The 20,683-nt window shown below is 45.8% G+C and overlaps 1 protein-coding gene and 1 long non-coding RNA gene across 5 annotated transcripts in view; one reads left to right on the forward strand and one right to left on the reverse strand.

Annotated features, from left to right (window-relative positions):
• The window catches only part of LOC129385064 (uncharacterized), a 310,225-nt gene that overhangs the window by 81,794 nt on the left and 207,748 nt on the right, over positions 1 to 20,683 (reverse strand). The gene's annotated exons all lie outside the window — the stretch shown is intronic.
• rsh (Rap GTPase activating protein radish) overlaps positions 11,081 to 20,683 on the forward strand; it is a 213,812-nt gene continuing 204,209 nt past the window's right edge. For 2 of the 3 annotated variants that reach the window (XM_050178536.3, XM_055070980.2), the window contains exon 1: positions 11,083 to 11,306. The gene's annotated coding sequence lies outside the window, so the exon portion shown is untranslated. Of the gene's footprint in view, positions 11,307 to 20,683 lie in introns of all 3 variants that reach the window. The other variant, XM_055070981.2, reaches the window with a different exon arrangement.

The following is a 20,683-nucleotide window of genomic DNA, read 5'->3' on the forward strand; positions in this document are numbered from 1 at the left end:
ATTATTATTATTATTATTATTATTATTATTATTCAGTGTGACCTGTTGTCGTTTGCAGCGTGGTGCAAAAATAATGGTCTCAGCCAGAACGCTTTTAAGAGTACAATTCCGATCTCTACTCGCAAAACCGAAAGTATTCCGTCATCCTATTCTGTGGACACTTTTTCGCGTAGAAGGGCTGCTAGGGTCAATGCTCCGGGTGTACTGCTTAATGCCTTGTTAAGCATTTCATATCATTCTGAACGCATTGCTTTGCGCGATATGCGGTCTCTAGGTTCTGTTTGCCGCCTCTCACGTGAATACAAACCTTCCACTCCTGCCCCAGTGCTGTGTCAGGCTATATGTCTTTCCCATCTCGAATGCGCACCGGTGGTGTGGAATGGAACTTTTAAGTCCTACAGTGATAAGCTAGAAAGAGTCCAGAAGAAAAGCTCGTAGCAATTTACTGCCATAGTTACTGCGCTGACAATGGTCAATCTTGTAACGCTTGCACCTCACCCTCACTACCGCCCCTTACCTGCCGACGTATTCACTCAGGCCTTCTGTTTTCGTATAGAGAGACAGAGATAAAAGAGAAAGGGAGGGAGGTTAACCGAAAAGTAGATACCCAGTTTGCTTCGCTGCACTGGGAAGGGGTAAGGGAAGACAGAAATATCTTTAAAAGAAATGTGTACACACATGAAAAGAGTGGGAGAGAGGAAAGATTAGAAACACACACACAAAGGAACGCAGGGGTGTCATAGTTGTTAAAGCAGGTCGCTTGACCGCAGAAACCTCAGTAGCGGCTTCACCGCCTTCTGGTGTGAAGCTCGTATTAGCCCGCACTCCAATATTGCTCAGAAAGCGGCCGGTCATCGAGGCGTGCCAAAGCCGTCACGAGCGACTGCCTCTGGGAGCTGAAGGGAGGACAATGACAGAGAATACGTTCGATTGTTTCCTCGTTGCCGCAACTATCACAGGTATCATTGTCAGTCATTTTAATTTGGCATGCAAATGCATTCGTGAAAGACACTCCTAGCCATAGTCGGCAGAGAACAGTTGCCTCGGTTTGGGATAGTCCAGATGGAATACGTAGTCAGAGAAATGGGTCCAAGCGGTGCAGTCGAGTATGTTGGAAAGCTGACGTGTTCCACATGGATTGTGTGGCATCCCGCGCTAGTGTGCGAAGCCTTGCTGCTGCGTCAGTTTTTGATAAGGGAAAGGGTTCCTCCATGGAATGTGCGTAAGCCCTCCTAGCAGCGTCATCGGCGTTCTCGTTGTCCTTGATGCCGCAGTGGCCTGGGAGCCGCTGAAAAGTGACTTAATGTCCTTTCTCTGCTTGCTGGTGATAAAGCTGCCTTATTTCTAGCACAAGTTTGTCTTGTGGTCCAAGACGTAGAGCGGATAGCAAACAATGCAGGGCTGCCTTCGAGTTGGTGAATATGCTCCATCTTCGACGTAGGTCTCCATGGATCATGTGAAGTGCGCTGTGAAGTGCAGCAAGCTCCGCAGCAGTCGACGTTGTCCGGAGAGGTGCTTCAAAATGAATGGTCGCTCCTTTTTCGGGACAGATCGCAGCTCCTGTAGATCCATCCACAGTTGTCGAGCCATCAGTGTAAACCTGGTGATGGTCCTTGTATGTCTCGTGCCGCATGAGTAGAGATAGCTGCTTGAGAGCTGGCGACAAAAATCCTGCTTTCGTTCGAATTCCCGGTACTGAGAGTCAAACTTGTGGGCTCCTTCACGGAAGCCTGAATGGCGCTGAGCTACCTGATTATGTCGCGCTTCTGATTCCGCAGAAAGCCACAAGGCAGCACCGACAATTCTTCGTTCCAGCATGTCAGAGAAAAGATTCTACGATGCATAGAATTAAAAATCTGTATTGTACCTATTTCGCCGATCTTATATTTTTCATCAGTCGCTTTCGTCGTTCTACTCACAGCTTCATGTTGTCCTGGATTAGTTTTTCTCGGTATACGTACGTGCTCTCTATCCCCATGTAATATAGTACATATTCAGCTTGCCTGGCGATATGTCTAGTGTTTCAGCCCATTTTTTCTTTCTCATACATTTATTGTTCTTGGTGCATTGCATTTACATGTGTTACATGAATCGTTTCCCCTTTCTTTATTCACTTTCCCTTACGTCTGTACGTTTAGTTGTAGGGTTTTCTTTTTTTTTTCATTGTACGTGCTCACTAATGTCCTGTTCATTTACCGTTTACGTGGCCTTTGTAGATAAGAGCTTGTTTTAGCAATTTTCCATGTCCTGTGTTGTGTCCCAGTATTATGCCCGAATGACTTTTCTGTACATGGATGTCTTTGTTCTGCCTTTCTATTTTGTTTAAAGCTGTACATTATATTTTCGTTAATTTACCTGTGCGCCAGTGTTACAATCTCGTAGTCATTTTTGTGTATCTGTGTGGGCCCGTAATCTAAACACTCGATTGATTAACTTATTTCTATTAACTCCCACTCATTGTTAGTGTTTTTTCACCCCCTTTCTGTTATGACTACACTTTGGCTTTTCTTCATCGTAAACAGTTGCTTTTCATAATTGTCTTTTTCTATTTAATGATCTTTTGAATCTATTTGTAGTTTTTCTGTTTTTTACCGTTCGGCAACCCACAGTCCTTAGGGTTGTTCCTAGGCATGTTAAACAAACGTGATTGATTGATTGATTGATTGATTGATTGATTGATTGATTGATTGATTGATTGATTGATTGATTGATTGATTGATTGATTGATTGATTCATTGATTGATTGATTGATTGATTGATTGATTGATTGATTGATTGATTGATTGATTGATTGATTGATTGATTGATTGATTGATTGATTGATTGATTGATTGATTGATAATTATAATCACTATAATTATTATCGTCGTGATCGTTATCGTTGCTGTTGTTATTGGTTCGAAAAAGAACAATTAGGCTAGCAATTGACCCTTAAAGAAACGCCGCGCCCGTTCACTTGAAGAGGGAAAGAAAGAAGGGAGAGAGATAAAATGAAACCACAGCAGAACAGAACGCATCACATTACAAAAAGGCGAAACGAGAGTAGAGTGCTTGTAGCTGAAAAAAAGATTCTACAGCAGCTCTGTGGACGTCGCATCTACTTGAAGCTTGATCTTTCCAACATAAAAAAAAACGAGTGAATGGAGGTTGAGATAGATCAAGCTCGGCAGCACAGGGAGACGACTGCTTAAAGTTAAACACTGCTAGAGCGACTGCTCAAGCATTTCGTGGCGGCATCCACAAGCCGTGCACGAAGGGTTCGGCGTACGCAGTTGCAGGTGTCACTACTTATTGTTGGCGGCGCACCATATGGTGCACAAGTGTCATTCATATTCAAAACAGCGCAAAAAAAAAACACGGACAAGGGAGGACACAGGACGAGCGCTGCTGCCAACAACACCTTTATTGGAGCCTGAGCAAATATATACAATTCGCAACGGGCATAAAGAGAGTGAAAGAAGAAGGAGAGGCGAGTCATCGTCGGTCAACTCCTGCTGCGCATGCGTCAATAACATTAAACAATATAAAAGTAACCATAACATGGTGGACACAGCCCAAACTGATTAACTTCTAATGAACTTAAGTTCTTTATCACAAAGTGTTATGGAAGGGGAACTAACACAGGCGGCTCCTAACTGACACATTGAAAATGCCTCAAAGATTTACCTGGCCACCTGATTGCTGTACCTTGTCAACGCACGTGTGTCGTCAAGGGGTGGTGAACAGCCACACTTTGCACAAAGAACAGCCAGTTTACTGCCAGCGCTCGTCCTGTGTCCTCCCTTCTCCGTTTTCCTTTTTTTTTTTTTTTGGCGCTGTTTTAAGTATGAATGATCCGTACCAACTAGCTCGCACCCAAACCCTTCTTAGTGAACAAGTATCATGGTATATAAGACTAGAAACGGTACGAATAAATGACAAGAGATGTAACATCCTTGGAGGAGCAGGTCGTTGCAGCATGAAGGTCTTTGCAAGCGCAGGTGATGTATCACATCAATACAGCCTATGCCTAAATTGAGGACGAAAGCCCCTGAGCGAGCGGTTAAAGCATGGCCAGACATTTTGTTCAGCGAGAAATGTCGTTTCGCATCTCTCATCAATTCGTTTAACGGAATAGTTACACAGTTAAGACACTGTAATACCCAAGCTTCGAGTTAGGTACAGCAGGCTGCGTTTGTTACACCGTGTGCTTCTTTTCGCACAGCAGTCGTTTGAGGACGAACAACGAGGCTGCGTGGGAAGCCTACTCATAATTCTTCGCCAATGTCCTGGTCCATCACTTTTTCCTTCTCTAGTAGAATTGAGAATGGCCCCGAAAGAGACTCGTGTAGGAAGCTGAACGTGGCCAGCTGCTACATGTGCAATTGTATTCGGAACACGTTTCTCGTCGGCATTTCTTGCAGTCATGAAACCAAGAGCAGCCTATCGTGTAGCGCTTCTTCAAGGAGTTCTTTGGGAAGTTGCGTTCGTGGAAACCTGAATGGGAACGGATAATTTTATGCAGTGTATATGTAATCTTTCGTGAAATATTTAACATAACAAGTACTTTCATTTCCTATCACTACCGAGGCGCCGAATATTTTCTTCCTTTTGAGTTCTTTATTTATAATCATAGTGTTCCTCAAAGGCTATATTCAGGTTCCTTGTATAAAACCTTGCCGCATATCATGCCACACTTATACGGAACAGAAATGTAGTGAAAAAGAGCTAATGTCACGCCACGTGCTGGTACGAGAGCCTGATACACAGTGTGATGACACATTCCTGCAGACATCTTACCCTCTTCGGGGACGCTCTCGCTCGCTATTTCACTCTCCGAACTCTCTCCCCACATGTATGGTAGAGAAATGTAGAAAGTTCAGTTAACTAACTTGTTTTTTTATTTATTTCCCCATAAACCCCGTCTAATATAAGCTGAACAGAAGTGAGCGGGTGTACTATTTATACGTCAGCCTTTTCATCAAAAGACTACAACGCACCTGAATCAACAACCGAAAAAAGAAAGAGAGAGGGAACAAATCAAGAGCAATTCTCCCTGGATGGTGTCCTTTTCTGGGGCTCATCATTTTTCTTCGGCTCAAAGCCGCCATAAAAGTGTCTCTTAACGGCCACCATAACTCTGATACAGTGTCATCCTATTATTAAAGCGCGACCACGCGCGAATAGTATCAAACGACAGGCCCATACGTGGGCCCCCGTTAACATTTACTCATCCTGCTTCTTTTTCAACTAGCGGCGCTTTTGTAATCCCTTTGATGATGCTTATACTTCTTCAATGTCTTTCAGTATTTTTCGCAGCTTTTTTCTTCTTTTTTCTCGCACTCATTGCAACACCCTCAGGCACGAAAGGCATACCGCTTCCCGCGACGTTCTCTTTCTTACCACTGTGGTCCTTTGTTACACCTTACACTGTGGCCGAAAAGTCAGGTTAATCGTGCTTGCTTAGCGAAGATCCCCGGCCCCAACTAACCCTGCTGCTTTGTTGTATGTTACAGTGTTGAACAGGCGCAGTAAAGACAGGCGAGCAAAAGAAGGTGGAACACAGCACGCCAACGCAATCGGCTTAACTTGCGAAAACGTGAGCGGGATCGACAGTTGAATGCCTGCGCTTTCTCACAAGCGTAGGAGAAAGCAAAAGCGGAGTGCCTTTATTCAGATTTTTCGCGGCTACTCAGTAGTTGCGCATCGGCTGGCGCGTTGGCGTAACCGTGCAACATAACTTCAAAGAGCCTCGCATTAACACCCACACAGTTACTCGAAGCAGCGCCGCCGAGGACTGTTCCCGAAACACGTTCGCTCATGTTGCAGAGCAGAAAAATAGCCGGCTATAGTTTCACGCATGCTAGTGACCAAACTAAAGCGTGTTGGTTGTGCCCCTTTTGTTCAGTTTAATTGCTTTCATGCCGCACCCTCTACTGTTTGCAGTTTGATCATCCGGTCAATTTGTAACGCTGTCGTTGTGAGCATCCATAGAACTTGCTTTTTTTTTCTCACTTTCATTCCCGCTTCTACATTCGCTTGCATAGCTCGCCCACATACGTTTGCACTGTGCAAATATCCCTGCTAATGTCGATGTTTATATATATATATATATATATATATATATATATATATATATATATATATATATATATATGTATACAAGTATTACCCCAGCAAGGCCTCACCGCTTTCACCAACAAAATGGAATGCGCGGGGCAATGAAACTAATCGTGCTGGTGCCCGCATTGTTCTTTCCGTTATTTACTAGCCAAATGTACAGGGTAAAAACACGCCGCGCACATTAATATGCTTCTCAGGATGACAAGATTTCTTTGTTGGGAAGAAACAACATGCCACATTGAGCACGGTATGTGTCAATGGAACTTAAAATCAAGCGACCTGTGTCATTCGACCTGTGCGCGAACAAACAGGGACGAAGAATAGAACAACACAAGGACGAGCGCTTTCTAACAACTGGTTTTATTTTTGAAGAACCACCTGCTTAAATAACCACAGATCTGCGCGATCAAGTCAAGGGAGCACGACAATAGTACATATAACACTTGTGATAAAAAGACGTGGACAAAAGCCACCCGGTCAACATCAGAACAGCAAGGTGCATGAAACAACCACTTACAATAAAATGCGTTAAAGATGAGATGATACAAGCGAATTTTCTTTGTCCGACAATGAAACAGAAGGATAGCTGATGCATTTTTCTTTTTGTTTTTCAATCCAGTGTGCTTCCACAATTTCCCTCGCGGTTCGATTCCTATGCCTATACAAAATGTTGGCGCTACTAAGACAAGGTGAATAATCATGTTCTTGGCAATGCATTGCCAAATGCGTACTAGGGCGACCTTTCAGACTAGACAAGTGCTCCCTTAACCTCGTGTTAATGCATCTCGCAGTCTGCCCTACGTACACATGACCACACGTCATAGGAATCTGCTAAACAACGTTCTTCGCGCAATCAACAAATTGGTTCTTGCGCGGATGTTTAACACTACATTCTTTCTTTACATCATCCTTACTTTCGAACTTATTTTTAACCTTAGAACACACATTACCTATTTTGTTTTTTGCCGAAAATACCACTTTTACTGCATAGCTACCAGCCACCTTTTTAAGTCTGTGTGAAAGGCCTTGCCCATACGGAATCACTGAAACCTTGGAAGCTACATCCTTCTCTTCCTTTGATTCTTTGTGCATTGTCCTCTATCCTTTTTAAATTCTTTCATTAGTCTAGCGCACGACGCCAGCATCACAGCGAGCGGGGACCCAGCCTCTCTCAACCTATCAACTTGCTCAAATAATGCAATCTTTACAGTGTGGTGACATGACTTCAACAACGCTGACCGGAAACACGAAACACAAAGACTTGTGTCAGACACATAGCTTTAGGACATTCACACTGAACGCCGTGTAAGTGGGACTTGAGAGAGAGAGAGAGAACTTCATTGGATTAAAGATTGTGCTTGACTGCAGCAGGTGGAGCCCCTCTTCCAGGGCCCCACTGGCTATTGCCGCTCACCGGGCCTGGTCTAGGGGTACCAATTGGCTTCCCAAGCCCCGTTCGGAGAATCGCGACTCCCACGACCTGTTGCTGAGTGCGTCGTTTAGTAGCGGTGAGACGGCGTCTGCCAGAAGCTGCGTTAATTGGTAACTTACGTGTTCGAGTGCCGAGGTGGAGTCACACCACGGACATATGTCACTGTGTTTGCCGGGAAAATTTTCGGGGAGTCTATGTAAGTGTAGGTAAGCATTTGTCTGTCTTCGGCGCCAGTCCCTCGCCTGTCGCCTGTTGAGCTTGGGGTGAAGTGGAGCTTTGCTTCGCCCTCGCAGACGTTGCACTTCGAGTACGTCTCTCGGTGTGCTGTTGGGTGTCGGAGAGATATAGGGTGCCTCTCCTCGAGCCAGTAGATCCGCTCGACAGTTGTCTCCACTCCGGTGTGCGCCGCAAACCAGGTTATCCCGTGGTTCATTTGGAGGTTTGGTACGAGTATGCGAAGGACCCCGGCAGGTAGAACTCCCCGAAGGAACAGTCGGCAGGCGTCTTGTGAGTCTGTGAGTATATACGTCGACTGGCTCCTGGCCTCAACGTTTCGAATGGCCAGGGCTACGGCCACAGATTCCGCCGTGTCGCTTGATAGCTTGCGTACGGACACTGCTACGATCGGTCTGCCCCGGTTCGTTGCGACTGCCGCGTAACTGCGAGTCGCCGTCTGGCTTCGGGGGCGTAAGTTGGCGTCAGTAAAGTTGGTGTCTGCGTCCTCCTGCGTTTTACGCAGTATGGCTCCTCGGGCTTGTCACCGTTTCGCGCGGTAGCGAGGGTTCATACGACGCGGGACGGTGTCCACATGAATTCCTACTCATAGATCCTACTCATGCCAGACCAAACTACTCGTAGTTTGGTCTCGTCTCTGCATAAATGTGGCATTAGGGGGCAGCTAGCGTAGTCGTGTTAGCTCGGAGCGCCCCTGGGATGTGGCATTGAGTGTTTCGCACTGGGCCATAAGTGAGTCGCTGAGTCGAGCTGTGCTCGTGTTTTCGGGCAGGCCGAGTGTCGCCCCGCAGGCAATTCGGATCAGTCGATTTGCTTGGCGGATTTCGGTTTGTCGGGCGTCTTGAAAAGGAAGAAGGTAGGTGATTCTCCCTATGATGAATGCCAGCGCTAGTTTCGTAGTGTTGGTCTCCGTCATTCCCTCTCTGCTACGTGCAATTCTGTTAATGAGGCCAATAACACTGCGCACCTTGCACTTCAGTTTGCACAGGGCCGGGCCGGTACTGCCCGTTTTCTGTGTATGCATTCCGAGAACTCGTAGGGGCTGCACTTTTCGGATGGGTTCTCAATCGAAAAGTAGTTGTAGTGGCAGAGCTCCTTTGGTTTGGGTTCTTGGCGGTCGAATTTGTGGCACTTCAATTTTCAATGCATAAACGTATTTTACTTTGAGACTTACGCCAGAACAGTTGAACCTCGAAAGGTCACCTAAACAAATCGAAGATCTCCCCATTTTTCGCGCTGTTTATATATTCGTTACAGTTGCATGGACCAGGAGCACCTAGTTTTCAAGAGGCTGCTTTTCCTTCTTTACTTCGCAATTTCTCGAGTTTATTAGATACTGCCATGTAATCTGTCTCAAATCGCTTTATAGGAGTTATGAAAGCCATTCCCAAATGATGATGATGGTTCCTTCAAGGAGGAGGAGGAAAAAATAGAGAAGGCAGGGATGTTAACCAGAAATGCGTCTGGTTAGCTACCCTAGTCTGGGGGACGGGAAAGAGGGAATAGAAAGATGAGATAGAAAGAGATAGGGGAGTGGGAGGAAAGCCGCGGTGAGCTCACGCACGCACGCCGAGGGCCTGAGCAAGTCAAAGTACGAATGAAACCGATTATAAATAAAATAAAGTAATGAGCAATGCAGTAATCAGTCTTGCATCACGAAGAAGGAATAAAAGCAATTTTAATGATAACTATAATTAAGGTTACGCAGTGGATTCAGATAAAGGGTATCTCAAAGGTATCGAGGTCAATTTTAAGAAATTTGTCGTTTTCGTATTTGAACTTTAAATTTTCATAAGGCAGAAATACTTTGTCGGAATATGGTATAGAATGTTTAAAATAGAGAAACATTAACAAGGCAATGATTTTCTCTCGCAGAGGTAATCACAAATGGCTCGGAAAGCTTTCCTTCGACCAAGGAGTAACAGTGATGCTCGTAGTGAGATTAAATTACTGCATAAACAACTATATTTTCGCTCAAAAATCACCGCGCAGCGCGAAGCCAATGGATCACAGTCAGACGAGAGGTGGCACTGCCGTCCAGTTCATTGAGTCTATATGAAGTGTCGAGTCGAGCAACATTCAGGAATGCATGGGTAGGATTCTTTAACATCTCTGCTATGTACTTGTTCTGGAGATATCCGTTCTTTGTTTCACAGTAGTGGGGCGCTGTAATGGCAAATACAGCTGTGAAACAATTTTAAATGCATGTATTTCTATATCGCGCGTCTCTCCGCGTTAGAACGTAGTATTTTCAGTCTCGAGCGTAATTTTTTCTGCCAAGGCAGGCCTCGTACCTTCCAATCCGGTGCCACGTTCTATTGAATTCTTGCAGTGCTTTGAACAAAATGGGGATGCCTTGAACAAAGCACGTTTATGAAGGGTGAACATGAGAACTATGCCCTAGCTTACGCGTTACATATAGTCAAAGGTTACAACTGAAGAGTTCTCCATTAATTAGGCACGTGCTATTCCCAACGAAAGATGCTCTGTAATTGATTATGCGATAAGTATAAGGTTTGGTGCTCTTTACCTACTGTTCTTTTTAGGTTATTCTTAATTCTGGTAAAAAGTTGTTATTGTGGACTAAATGGATTGCATTTCGCAAAAATAAAGAAAATGAAATGAGGATAGCACTCCATCCTGTGTATCTGTGTCCTTCCTTCGTATTAGTATATCTTTTTTTGTGTGTAACTGTATCTCTTATGTGCAAATAATTGCTTATAGTCTGAGAAAGACAATAACACTAAAATAGACAACGCGTGCTCGTATGAACTTCATTGCATTCGCGATTTTCGTCTACAAGGAAAAGAAAGAACGAAACAAAGAAAACGGTGCCTGCCGGTACAGCTGCGCTGTGCGTCTTTTGGTTGTTCGCCGTGTGAACCGACTGCTGGCCCAAAGCCCAACATGGGTGCCAGCAGCAGCGACGACGGCGGTGCCAGTCGCGCGCCGACTCCTTCTCGCTCATCAATTCTGCACAGCACCACGAATCGTGAGAAACTGCACAGGGGTGCTCGCGGACTCTTCCGCGAGACAACGTAGCCCCCGCACCACTTTCGCTCACTTTGAACCTGCCCTTGTCCCGTGCTGCCCAACATGTTCGGCAGTTTAGACGCTCACAACTTTTCTTGCACCTGTTTGGCAGTAGGCGAAAGCGTACGCGTTGGTTACTAGCTGGAGGACGAATCTCGGGTTCGACATTTCTTTTTTCCTCCCCTCTCGCGCGATTGGTCGGTCCTCGACTGCGCGGTTTCATCGTGCTGCACGCAACCTTGAGGCGCACGCCGAGTGCTTCCAGTATTGATCAGAGAGCGCCGCCAGCGCCTCGCCACGGCGGCGGCCTGCGCCATCTCCTGGGCAACGGTAGCCCGCTAATCGCGCGCGCGCGCTTCGGTGTCTGGCCCGGCGTCGTCGTGCCATGAAGCCAGCTTCGAAGGGGGGATAACACAGATGCAACAGGCGACGCGGTCGGTGCTCCTCGCCGAAGCCGCTGGCCCGGTCCGCGCTTGCCAGGCTTCCTCCTCGGCGCCCGTAACAGGTAAGCGGCGCCGACCCCTGACTTGGCACCTGGTGTCGCCTGCCTCTGTTCGTGTGCATGGACTTGGCAATGGTTCGACAAGTTGGATTAAATCTGCGACGCCCGCCAGAGTGCCAGATGTTGAAAGACCCACTCGCGATACCGCCGTTGGTGCACCCCAGCTTTTCCTCCTCTCCCTTTGTCACTCTGCCTCACTCTTTCTCTCAGAGTTTCGGGCTTGTTTCGGTTTTATTCTCCCCCAGATGGAGAGCTTGCCTTTCATCCGACACGGGTCGGTGTGTGTGTGCGTGTCACCGGAGCGGTTGGTCGACCGCTCCTGCGCTCTGCTCGCAACACGCGCTTTTCGTGTTCCACTCCTGGGTCAAGGCCGTCGTGGCTTTCAAAACTCCGGAGTTCCTCTTCTGAGAATTAGATCGTTACTGACAGCGCCGGGTAGAGCATGAAGCTGCGGCGCGCGTCGCCGAACTTTTGCGTGTGACATGCGGCGGGGTAGTTGCGAGATGTTTCTTTAGGTGTTACCTTCGCGTTGCTCGTTGCTGAGGCTACTTCCTTCGCGTTTTAGTGCTCGTGAATATGAAATTATGACCCCTATCGGAATTCACGGTAAATGTTAGCAGTTGAGTGTAAAGTGTGCGACACCTAAAGGCATGAAACGCCAGATATAATTCGAAGCTCTATTTATTAAAGACACAATTTTTTTCCCTCCAATGCCTTCCTTCTATGGAATTATTTTTTCTTGCATATTTCAACTCCGCTCGTGCAAATCTTAATTTCCAGTACCCTTTCATGACTTTTGGGTCACGTAATAGGGTATAAGCTTGCAATACCACAGCTGGCCTGCATTTAGGCAGTAGAAAATAAACACTAGGCATACTCGCATCGTTGTAATTGTCAGCGATGAGTGGCTGTTACCTCAAAGCTTCTTCCATACAAGTCTCAATTTCCTGTGTTGTTGCATAACGCCAGGCCATGCACTATTAACGATCTCATTGATTTCGTGAACACTGCGTAATACACTGCGTAACACAACCGGCCACTGTTTGCAGGTGGAAAATAAACGAAAGGTGAGAGCACGTGCCATGTCGCAGTGCTCTCGAATGGATGCGATTTTCAGCTACACACTAAACAGCGTCAAGCTAAGCAAAAAGCTAAGTGTCACTTACATTCGTACGGACTTACGTTAAATTTTCTACAGGAAAAAAAAAACGTGCGTTACACACGAGTTTTCTTTACGCGTTAAGGAAAAGGACTTGCACATTTTTAAATCAAAATTGTCGTGAACGTGAAGGTCCTCTGGATAAGCGCTTGACGACGATAGTAGTAACGCACGAACAAGAAGAAAAGCGCATAAACGATAAGTCAGCCTTGTCGACCGTCCCCATCCGGCGTTCGCATCGGTGCGAGCGAAAATGCAATTTTAGGCTATAGTTGTAGCTGCTTCCAAAAGGAAAGCAGAATTTTGATATCAAGCTCGCCTGAGGCGTCCCCAGCGTGCGCACCCTGGTCCGTCGGGAAAAATTCTGCACGGCTTCTTGCAATCACGCTTCGAACGGCAAGCCCATTTCCATCTGATGTTGCAGATAGAAAGGATAAAGTTGGCGACAACCGGTTTGTTTATGTCCGTTTGTTTATTTTGTAATCGTTCTTCGTGGGATGCATTGCTCTATATTTTTTTTTTAACCTTCAGCTCGCCTCGCGCATACTAGCGCTTTACTCGCGTTTACCGACTGAAGGCGTCCCGAGTGAAAGGCAATTTACTAGGCCCGCAACGCTCGCAAAGTGACCCAAACACGACACATTAGATGGCATCGCAGGCTTACGTTTTTTTCTAACTTTGGTTGTAACATGCGCAAAACGTCATGCGCCAACTAAATTTATCTCTGTCATCACGCAACTTCCGTAGTCTTCACACTTTAGAGTCAAGCGGCTGTCTAGCATTTGGCGAAAAGGTGTGCGTGCTAGAGTAAATGAGAGAGAAAAGTGCACATTTACCGGTAAGTACGAGAAAAATGCGTTAGCATGACGCCGCACTTTCTTGCGGGTCCCAAATCCACGATTTAAAGCACGTTTACCACATTGTAAGGTGTTGTTCAGGAGTGCATTCCACACAAGTCCTGTATATTCGAGGGATGAAGTTGGTGCCAACAGCAGGCATATATATATATATATCACGAAATAAATATCCACAGGTGTAGCAACAACAAAAATACTATTAGTTTACTAACGTTCCGGACGGTGTCACGGCCTGCGTCACATTACGTGGATTTATTTATTTATTTATTTATTTATTTGTTTATTTATTTATTTATTTATTTATTTATTTACAGACCCACTCATACATGCCCTTCCAAGCTCACTTATCCCCCTCTCTAGTTCTACTGCATGACCGCCTTCGAAGACTTCACAAATATACACTTTTTCCCACTGTGACACGTCCTAATGCTAAAGCTGTCGTGTTCATGTCAGTAACCACCCACTCCGGTTTTTCTTCTTCGCGCGCTATTGCTTCTCCGCTATTCTTTCCGTCTTTCTTTTACCCCTTACTCCTCCTCCTCCTCCAGCGTAGGGTAGCAAACCAGATGCCTCTCTCACGGTTGACCTCCCTGCCTCTCCCAACTAAATTGTCTCTTTTATACTTCCGTGATGAATTACCTCTTTGAGTATTTCCCCCTTGAGCTACTAGATTACCGTAGTCTGAGAAATCAAAAGCTATGTACAGTGACAATGTCAAGAATGTACGAGAAGCTCTGCCCACCAAAGTGCACTGTGCTTGCTCTCCGTAGCTATGGGCTCTCTGGAAATAGCAAACTGGTATCGCTTAGGCATGCATAGGTGGCGCCCTAGTGCGCAACAAGACCCAGGAACCACCTACACCACTGTCACGCTCCACATGCCCGAACTGCCACGATCGCAAGTGTGGGGAGTAAAGAATAGAACAATCCAAGTCACTCTGGTTTGGTAGAAGACAGCTCACAGAGCAAACACACACAAGCCCAGATATTTGGACAGGAAGAGAAAGAGGGGTGGGGGAAATTTAACACCTCACTTGCAGTCATGGGTCAATTATACCAGAACGCTCTTCTGTAGTCTATAGGCCTACATCGGAACGCGACCACAAATTTCATTACCATATTTACTGGATCCTAATGTTCACACTCAGGAAAAATTTATTAAAAAATGACAGCATGTTTAAATCGAGTTCGCAACCAGAACTTCAGTAGTAACAAGATATCTTCACTGGCATTTAAAATCACCGTAATACAAACCAATCCACAAGTCAACTGCAGCTTAAGGAACTGCGACATTATATATAGTTCTTTGTTAACTTGCCAGGCTGCCATCGTTTAGAAGGCATTTAAGGAAATCCGGTATCTTGAATTCCCTGAATGCCCTGAACATCATAAGCCTCCGCAGCAGAGGGCGACGAACACACTGCTGTAATTGCCAAGCGCAACGTGCCTGCACGAAACGCTTTGTCATTCATTAATGTTCGTTCGGTTGCACGAGATCCTGTACTGTGATTGTGTGCGATGATCGTGACCGGCTGTGACCCTGCCACTCTCTACCTTTTGATTTCTTATCTTTCTATCTCCCCCTGCCCTATCCTCCTGTGTGGGTTGGCAAAGTGAACTTTCTGCTTTGTTCTGGTCAACCTTCTTGCATTTCTCTCTCTCTCTCTCTCTCTTTGTAGTTTTTGTTTTGTTTTTTGTATCCCTCTATAGACTAGCTGCTCCTATATACAGCCTTACGAGACCTCAAATACGCTATAGTGTTATGAACCGTAAACAAAATTTATTATCTTCAACATGAAAAAAAAAAATTACTATAGAATTTCGTTTATGCGTCCAAGCTCAGCGCGTCTGAGCATGGGGATTCTCTCGATGCTCATTACTTCTGCATTTGTTAGGTTTATCGGATCAAAACAAATCTGGGGCTATGGGAGATGACCAAGCGAGGGTCCTCTGTTTACTTCTGACCACCAGGGGGTTCTTCAGCGTGATACCGCGAGCTCGGTGCACGAGCGGTCTTGCGTTATGCAACTCTCGGAATGCAGCCGACGCGGCCGGCAAATGAACCCGCGACATCGTGCTCGGCAACTCAACGCCAAAGCCACTGAGGCACCACGGCTGGTGCACCATATTTTTTTAAAACAGCGCTAGAGTAGCTGGTTGTCCAATTGTCGCACAGCGTCCTATCTACAGGTGTGTATAACCTGTAGATGTATAACCCGATATCTGGTGGGTGCGGCGATTATTGATTATATGACCCACTCTACCCAAGGCGATATCGGGCATTCTGCTAGCGCAACTGTAAGCGGCGTTCTCACTGCACAGCCTTTGACTTTTCCAATGCTAATCTGAAACTTTTTTCCGCAGCAAGGTAAAAAATGAAAAGTAGGGCCACTTTTTCCAATGTGGCCATTTTTTGTTTAGAAGCTGTCTAAAATTTGACAATTGAGTGTCTCATATCAATTCAACATTTGCGTTGTAAATCTCCTGCGTGCGGAAGCACGGCTCCGAATTGAAAACCGAGGCGGTCTGGAACACGTTAAGGAAATCAGTACGACGTGATGCCGTTGTTCTTTTTTTTTTTCGATTACTTTCGGGGATACTTTCAATTTTGCGTTGCGTGGCATCTGACGCAACAGGAAGTTGCGCCGGCCAGCTCAGCCAATCAGCGTCTCCTGAAAATGATATGCCCGAATGGGATTGACTGAGAATAGCCCTCCACTAAAGAGAACTGTTGTGCGGATAAACTGCCATGTGCGTGTCATCTATAATTTGAATGAGATTTTATTTGATGTCGGATAGGCTTTGATAGTATGTTATCGTATCGTAGCTGTCTGCTTTGTAAGTTAATCGTAAGGTTTCACTGACAGCTTTATTAGGAATTGGATAGGTTATATTTGTTAGGCTTTGGTAGTCTACATTGGCTATGTTGGGCAGCAAGCCGGCCGTTTCACAAGCTACTCGCCGTGGTGGCCCAGTTGCTATAGCGTTGCGCTGCTGGCCTCAAGGTCACGGGTTAGACTCCGGCCACGGTAGGCAAATTTCGTTGAGGCTCAGAATTCAAAAAAAATAAAAATAAAGCTTGTGTACTTAAATAACATGTACTTAAATGTGCACGTTAAAGAACCGGAGGCAGTCAAAATTAATCCGGAGTCCCGGTACCAGTACGGTGGGCCTCATAATCGCATCACCGTTACTTCTTGTGTATCCTTTGTATCACAGCTTGCCACGTCTCGAGATGTACAGCTTGCACTGTAAAAAAAAATGTTCGCTTGCGTATTTCAGAATCCATTCGATCCCAAGAACGAAAAACCGGAGCCGTGAAAACTACACATACTCGTTTATATAAAACCTGCTTTTCTCATATCGTACTATAGCTGCTGCTAGCTGTAAAAATAGCGTTTGCGATACAGCTCATGTAAGCGAGTCTCTCGGGATTCGACCACTGAATAGGAAAAAAATAAATAAAGAAGCCTTGCGACGAAGCACAAGACGTAGTCCTGACTTACGAGTCAGCAAAGCTTAGGCCGTTTCGTAATGGCCGAACAAATGAAAGCCTCATCGAAATTTAAGCGCTGAGGCGGTATTAAGAACGAGAGCGAATCAAAGGGAGCGTTAAGGGGCAACCTAGTAGCTAAAACCTAAAGCAAGAAGTTTAGAAATACAGGAACGAAAATAAAAGTCATTCTCACGTGTCGAGATGCTGCGCCATGCCTGGACTTCGACCCATACAAAAGCCGTAGACCCTCATTTCTCAACTAGGGTGCCTGGATGTCCTCCTTACCCGCCGGGCGAGGAGGACATCGGCGCACTCTGTTATCAGCTACGTAATTTCGACATCTTTTTTTTTTTTTTTTTGGCTGAAGAAGAAAGGAATTGCAATTTTATTTTCTCATTATTTTTATTGATTTCTTCGCTACGGCCTTGTTCTCTCATTAGCTGCTCCCAAAATGAATGTCCTGTAGAAAAAAAAGAACTCCTGAATCAAAAAAGCTTACATGCATGCTTGAATGAAACAGACGCAAGGCAAGGTTGCCGGCACGAACGAATACGCGAGAGCTTTTTAAATACACAAAGACCTGCACTTCAACAAACGATCCCAGGAATTTTAACAGGGGACAAAGTATTTTATTAAGCCGCAGCAATAAGTTAATGAGTCTTTAATAAACAACCTCAGTCGGCAGACCTCGTTTTTTCGGTTTGCTGAGTTTGTTACTTCAACTATCGATAAATAGCGTAAGTTGCCCTTGCCTCGTTTAGAATAAATGGCTTATTTTCGTCTTCCGTTTTCGCAGTGAGGCACCTCACGAGCCTTGATAGTCCTTCAGTTCAAATCTTTCGTATTTTGATCGAGAATTTGCCCAGTGCCTTGTGGAATGGACCACTGGTTGGCATTCTTTTTTCCTTTCTTTCTATCTCCCCCTTCCACTCTCTCTTTTTATCCCCCTTAACCCTTCCCCCTGCGCAAGGTAGCCAACCGGAACTACCTCTGGTTAACCTCCCTGCCTTTCTCTGCATTATTTTCTCTCTCTCTCTCTCTCTTCCCGCCTTTATAAGAAAGGCCGGAGGACACGTGCTCAGTTAGCTCACTTGTTTGTCACAAATATAAATGAATATTGACTTAGTACCTATGCGAGAATCATAAAAGCTCGCAAAGAGCTGAACCACACCTTCAGATACCTTGAAAGGAAATGAAAAATATGGGTGCCACTTCGCGTTCACTGCTGCGCCTCAGTGCTTGATTCGGGCGTTCGAAAGCTAGACGCGTGTCCGTTGGCAATGCAGATAACCGCACACAAGAAAAAAAAATTATGTGAGTTGGTATTCTCCAGGGCGCGGAACGTGTGACAAGAACACAAAAGCAATCTTCAACCTGCCAGCGGTGGTTTATGGTGTTGTGCTTCTGAGCGTGAGGCCGTGGGTTCGCATCACTGCCGTGGCGGCCACGTTCCGACAGGGATGGATTGCAAGAGTGCTCCTGTACCGTGCCTCGCTTGCAGGTTAAAGAAACGCAGGTGCTGAAAATTATTCCGGAGTCCTCCACTAAAGCGTCCCTGATAACCGGCAGTATGTGCAGTTTCGGGACGCTAAACCGCATAGTTTGCACGAGCACGTTTCTTTTTTTTTTTTATAAGGGTTGTGGTGCATTGTTTGTTTGTAGTTTTTTGCAAAGCAAGCATATATATGAGCGGTCTCTGTGAAAGCGGAGAAACCCTTTAAAGCGAACTGCTAGTCGGCAAGTGCCTTCGGGAAGGTCGCGTCGTGCTGAAGCAGAGATATTTACTTTTTTGTTGATACAAAATAATGTAACCTCTTTACCGCACCCCTCAGCTAAGAGAGAGAGAGAGAGAGAGAAAACAAGGGTAGGGAAGGCAGGGAGGTCAACCAGAACAGCATCCGGTTTGCTACCCTACACTGGGGGTGGGGGAAAGGGGAATAGAAAGAGGAAGAAAGGGAGAGAGTAAGCACTGAGTACGTGTGAGAGGGACACCGTACACAAGGACACTATAAACGGTCTGTTAAGCCCGTGCACTTCAAGTACCTCACTAGTGCACGAATCGCTTTTCGAGCCAGTGACGGGTGTGGCCACGGTCCGAGTATCTTTGACTCGGTGAAAGGCCTCAAGTCCAGTCTGCGTAAAGTTGCCCGCAGAGAGAGGCGTTGGACATCGTAGCGAGGGCAGGTACACAATAGTTGCTCGATGGTCTCCTCGCACCCACAGTAGTCGCACATCGGGCTCTCGGCCATTCCCTCAGCTAAACTTAACACTATCTATACGCCCACTAATGTCCTTGATAATTATAGATACATTCCTCACTGCTGTTGTTCAGAACGCGGCAGAGAAATATATAAAGGTTTTTGTCTGACCTGGAATGAAATATTTTTCTCTCCCTCTTCCTCATTATAGTTGTTAAAAAAACAGTGTCCCGTTAAGAAACGGTGTGTTAGGAAACGAAGCTGGGCAAGTTATGTTTGAACGCGAGTTTCAACATGGTTAACACTGGCGAAATGGAGTTTTACCTAGCACCGATTTTCTCTTTTGCTTTCTTTCTTGTTATTTTCTAACCGTAATTTTTGTACAAACCGTAATATTTGTAGGATACGATCTTTTGGCAGTATTCTACCATAAAGTGAAATTTCATTCGATTTCCATGATCATATTGGCTTAGTTTTTCATGCTCTAACAGCGAATTCTTGGACACTGGCATTCTGGGAGGCGCCGAAACGGTTCAGTTACAGCTTAGAAAGAGCGAGAGAGTTAACAGAGAGAGATAGAGAGGTAGCGATAAAACTAGGAGAGAAAATACAGAGAGGTTAACCTGACGAGCGTCCGGCTTGCTACCATACACTAGGGTTGAAGGAGAGGAGTGAATGGAAAGAGGAAGAGAGGGAGAGAGTGAGCACTGAGTGCACGTGACAGGATGCACAGGTTCCATATAACCGCACTCTCTGAGGCCAGTGCATTTATAAAGGAAAGAGATGTATGTTACGACTAATGAATATCTTGTTTTCGCTAATTTTTACAGGGGAAAACGAGAAAAAGGTATGATAGATGAAAGAAAGAAGAAAAGTAAAGAAGGCGCGGACGACCAAAATAGGGCTGTGCGGGCGAATCGCTACGGTAGCCCAGTGGCTATGGCACGGCGCTGAAGAACAAGAGATCATGGGTTTAGTCCAAGCCGCAGTGGTTCTATTCCGACGGGGCCGAAATGTAAAAACACTCGCTTACAGTGAACTGTGCGCGCGGTAAAGTACTCCAGGCGCTGAAAAAAAAAGTAGAATCCGGAGTCCCCCACTACGGCGTGCCTTATAATTAGAGCGTGGTAACGGCACGTAAAACTCCAGAAATATTTTTTTTTTAGGCTGCGTGAATGTTCTCACACACTCTAACAAGGCATCACGTCATCACAAGCAGTGACACTGTCAGGCGCACGCAAGCATCCATCATACGGTGCAAAGTGGCGCACAGTCATAGTTATAAAGTTGGTTATAAAGGCAGTGCCTTTGTAGCCGCTCCAGCTTGATGTCTGTGTAAGCCAGTGCCCAAAAATTTTGTTTTCTCTGATTGGCAGGGCGAGGAGAAAACAAAGGGAGAAGGCTGGGGCGTTAATCGTAAAAGCGTCTGGTTGGCTACCCCACGCTGGAGGAAGGAAACGGGAGATAGAAAGAAGGGAGATTATCCAACCGGTCTAGTTGGGAGGATGCCGGTACTGTTTGGTGGTTAAAAACGCGGTAATCCACAAAGAAGGTGCGTGATTTGTTTCTCTGCTGCCGAAAACCTCACACAACGGTTTGCCGGGCATTCCGTTTAGACAGAAGCGCGCGTTTGAAAACGCTACTCCGATCCACAGATGAGGTAGAATTAAA

The sequence above is a fragment of the Dermacentor andersoni genome, chromosome 5, assembly GCF_023375885.2.
Source record: "Dermacentor andersoni chromosome 5, qqDerAnde1_hic_scaffold, whole genome shotgun sequence".
In the NCBI taxonomy this organism is placed as follows: Eukaryota; Metazoa; Arthropoda; class Arachnida; order Ixodida; family Ixodidae; genus Dermacentor; species Dermacentor andersoni.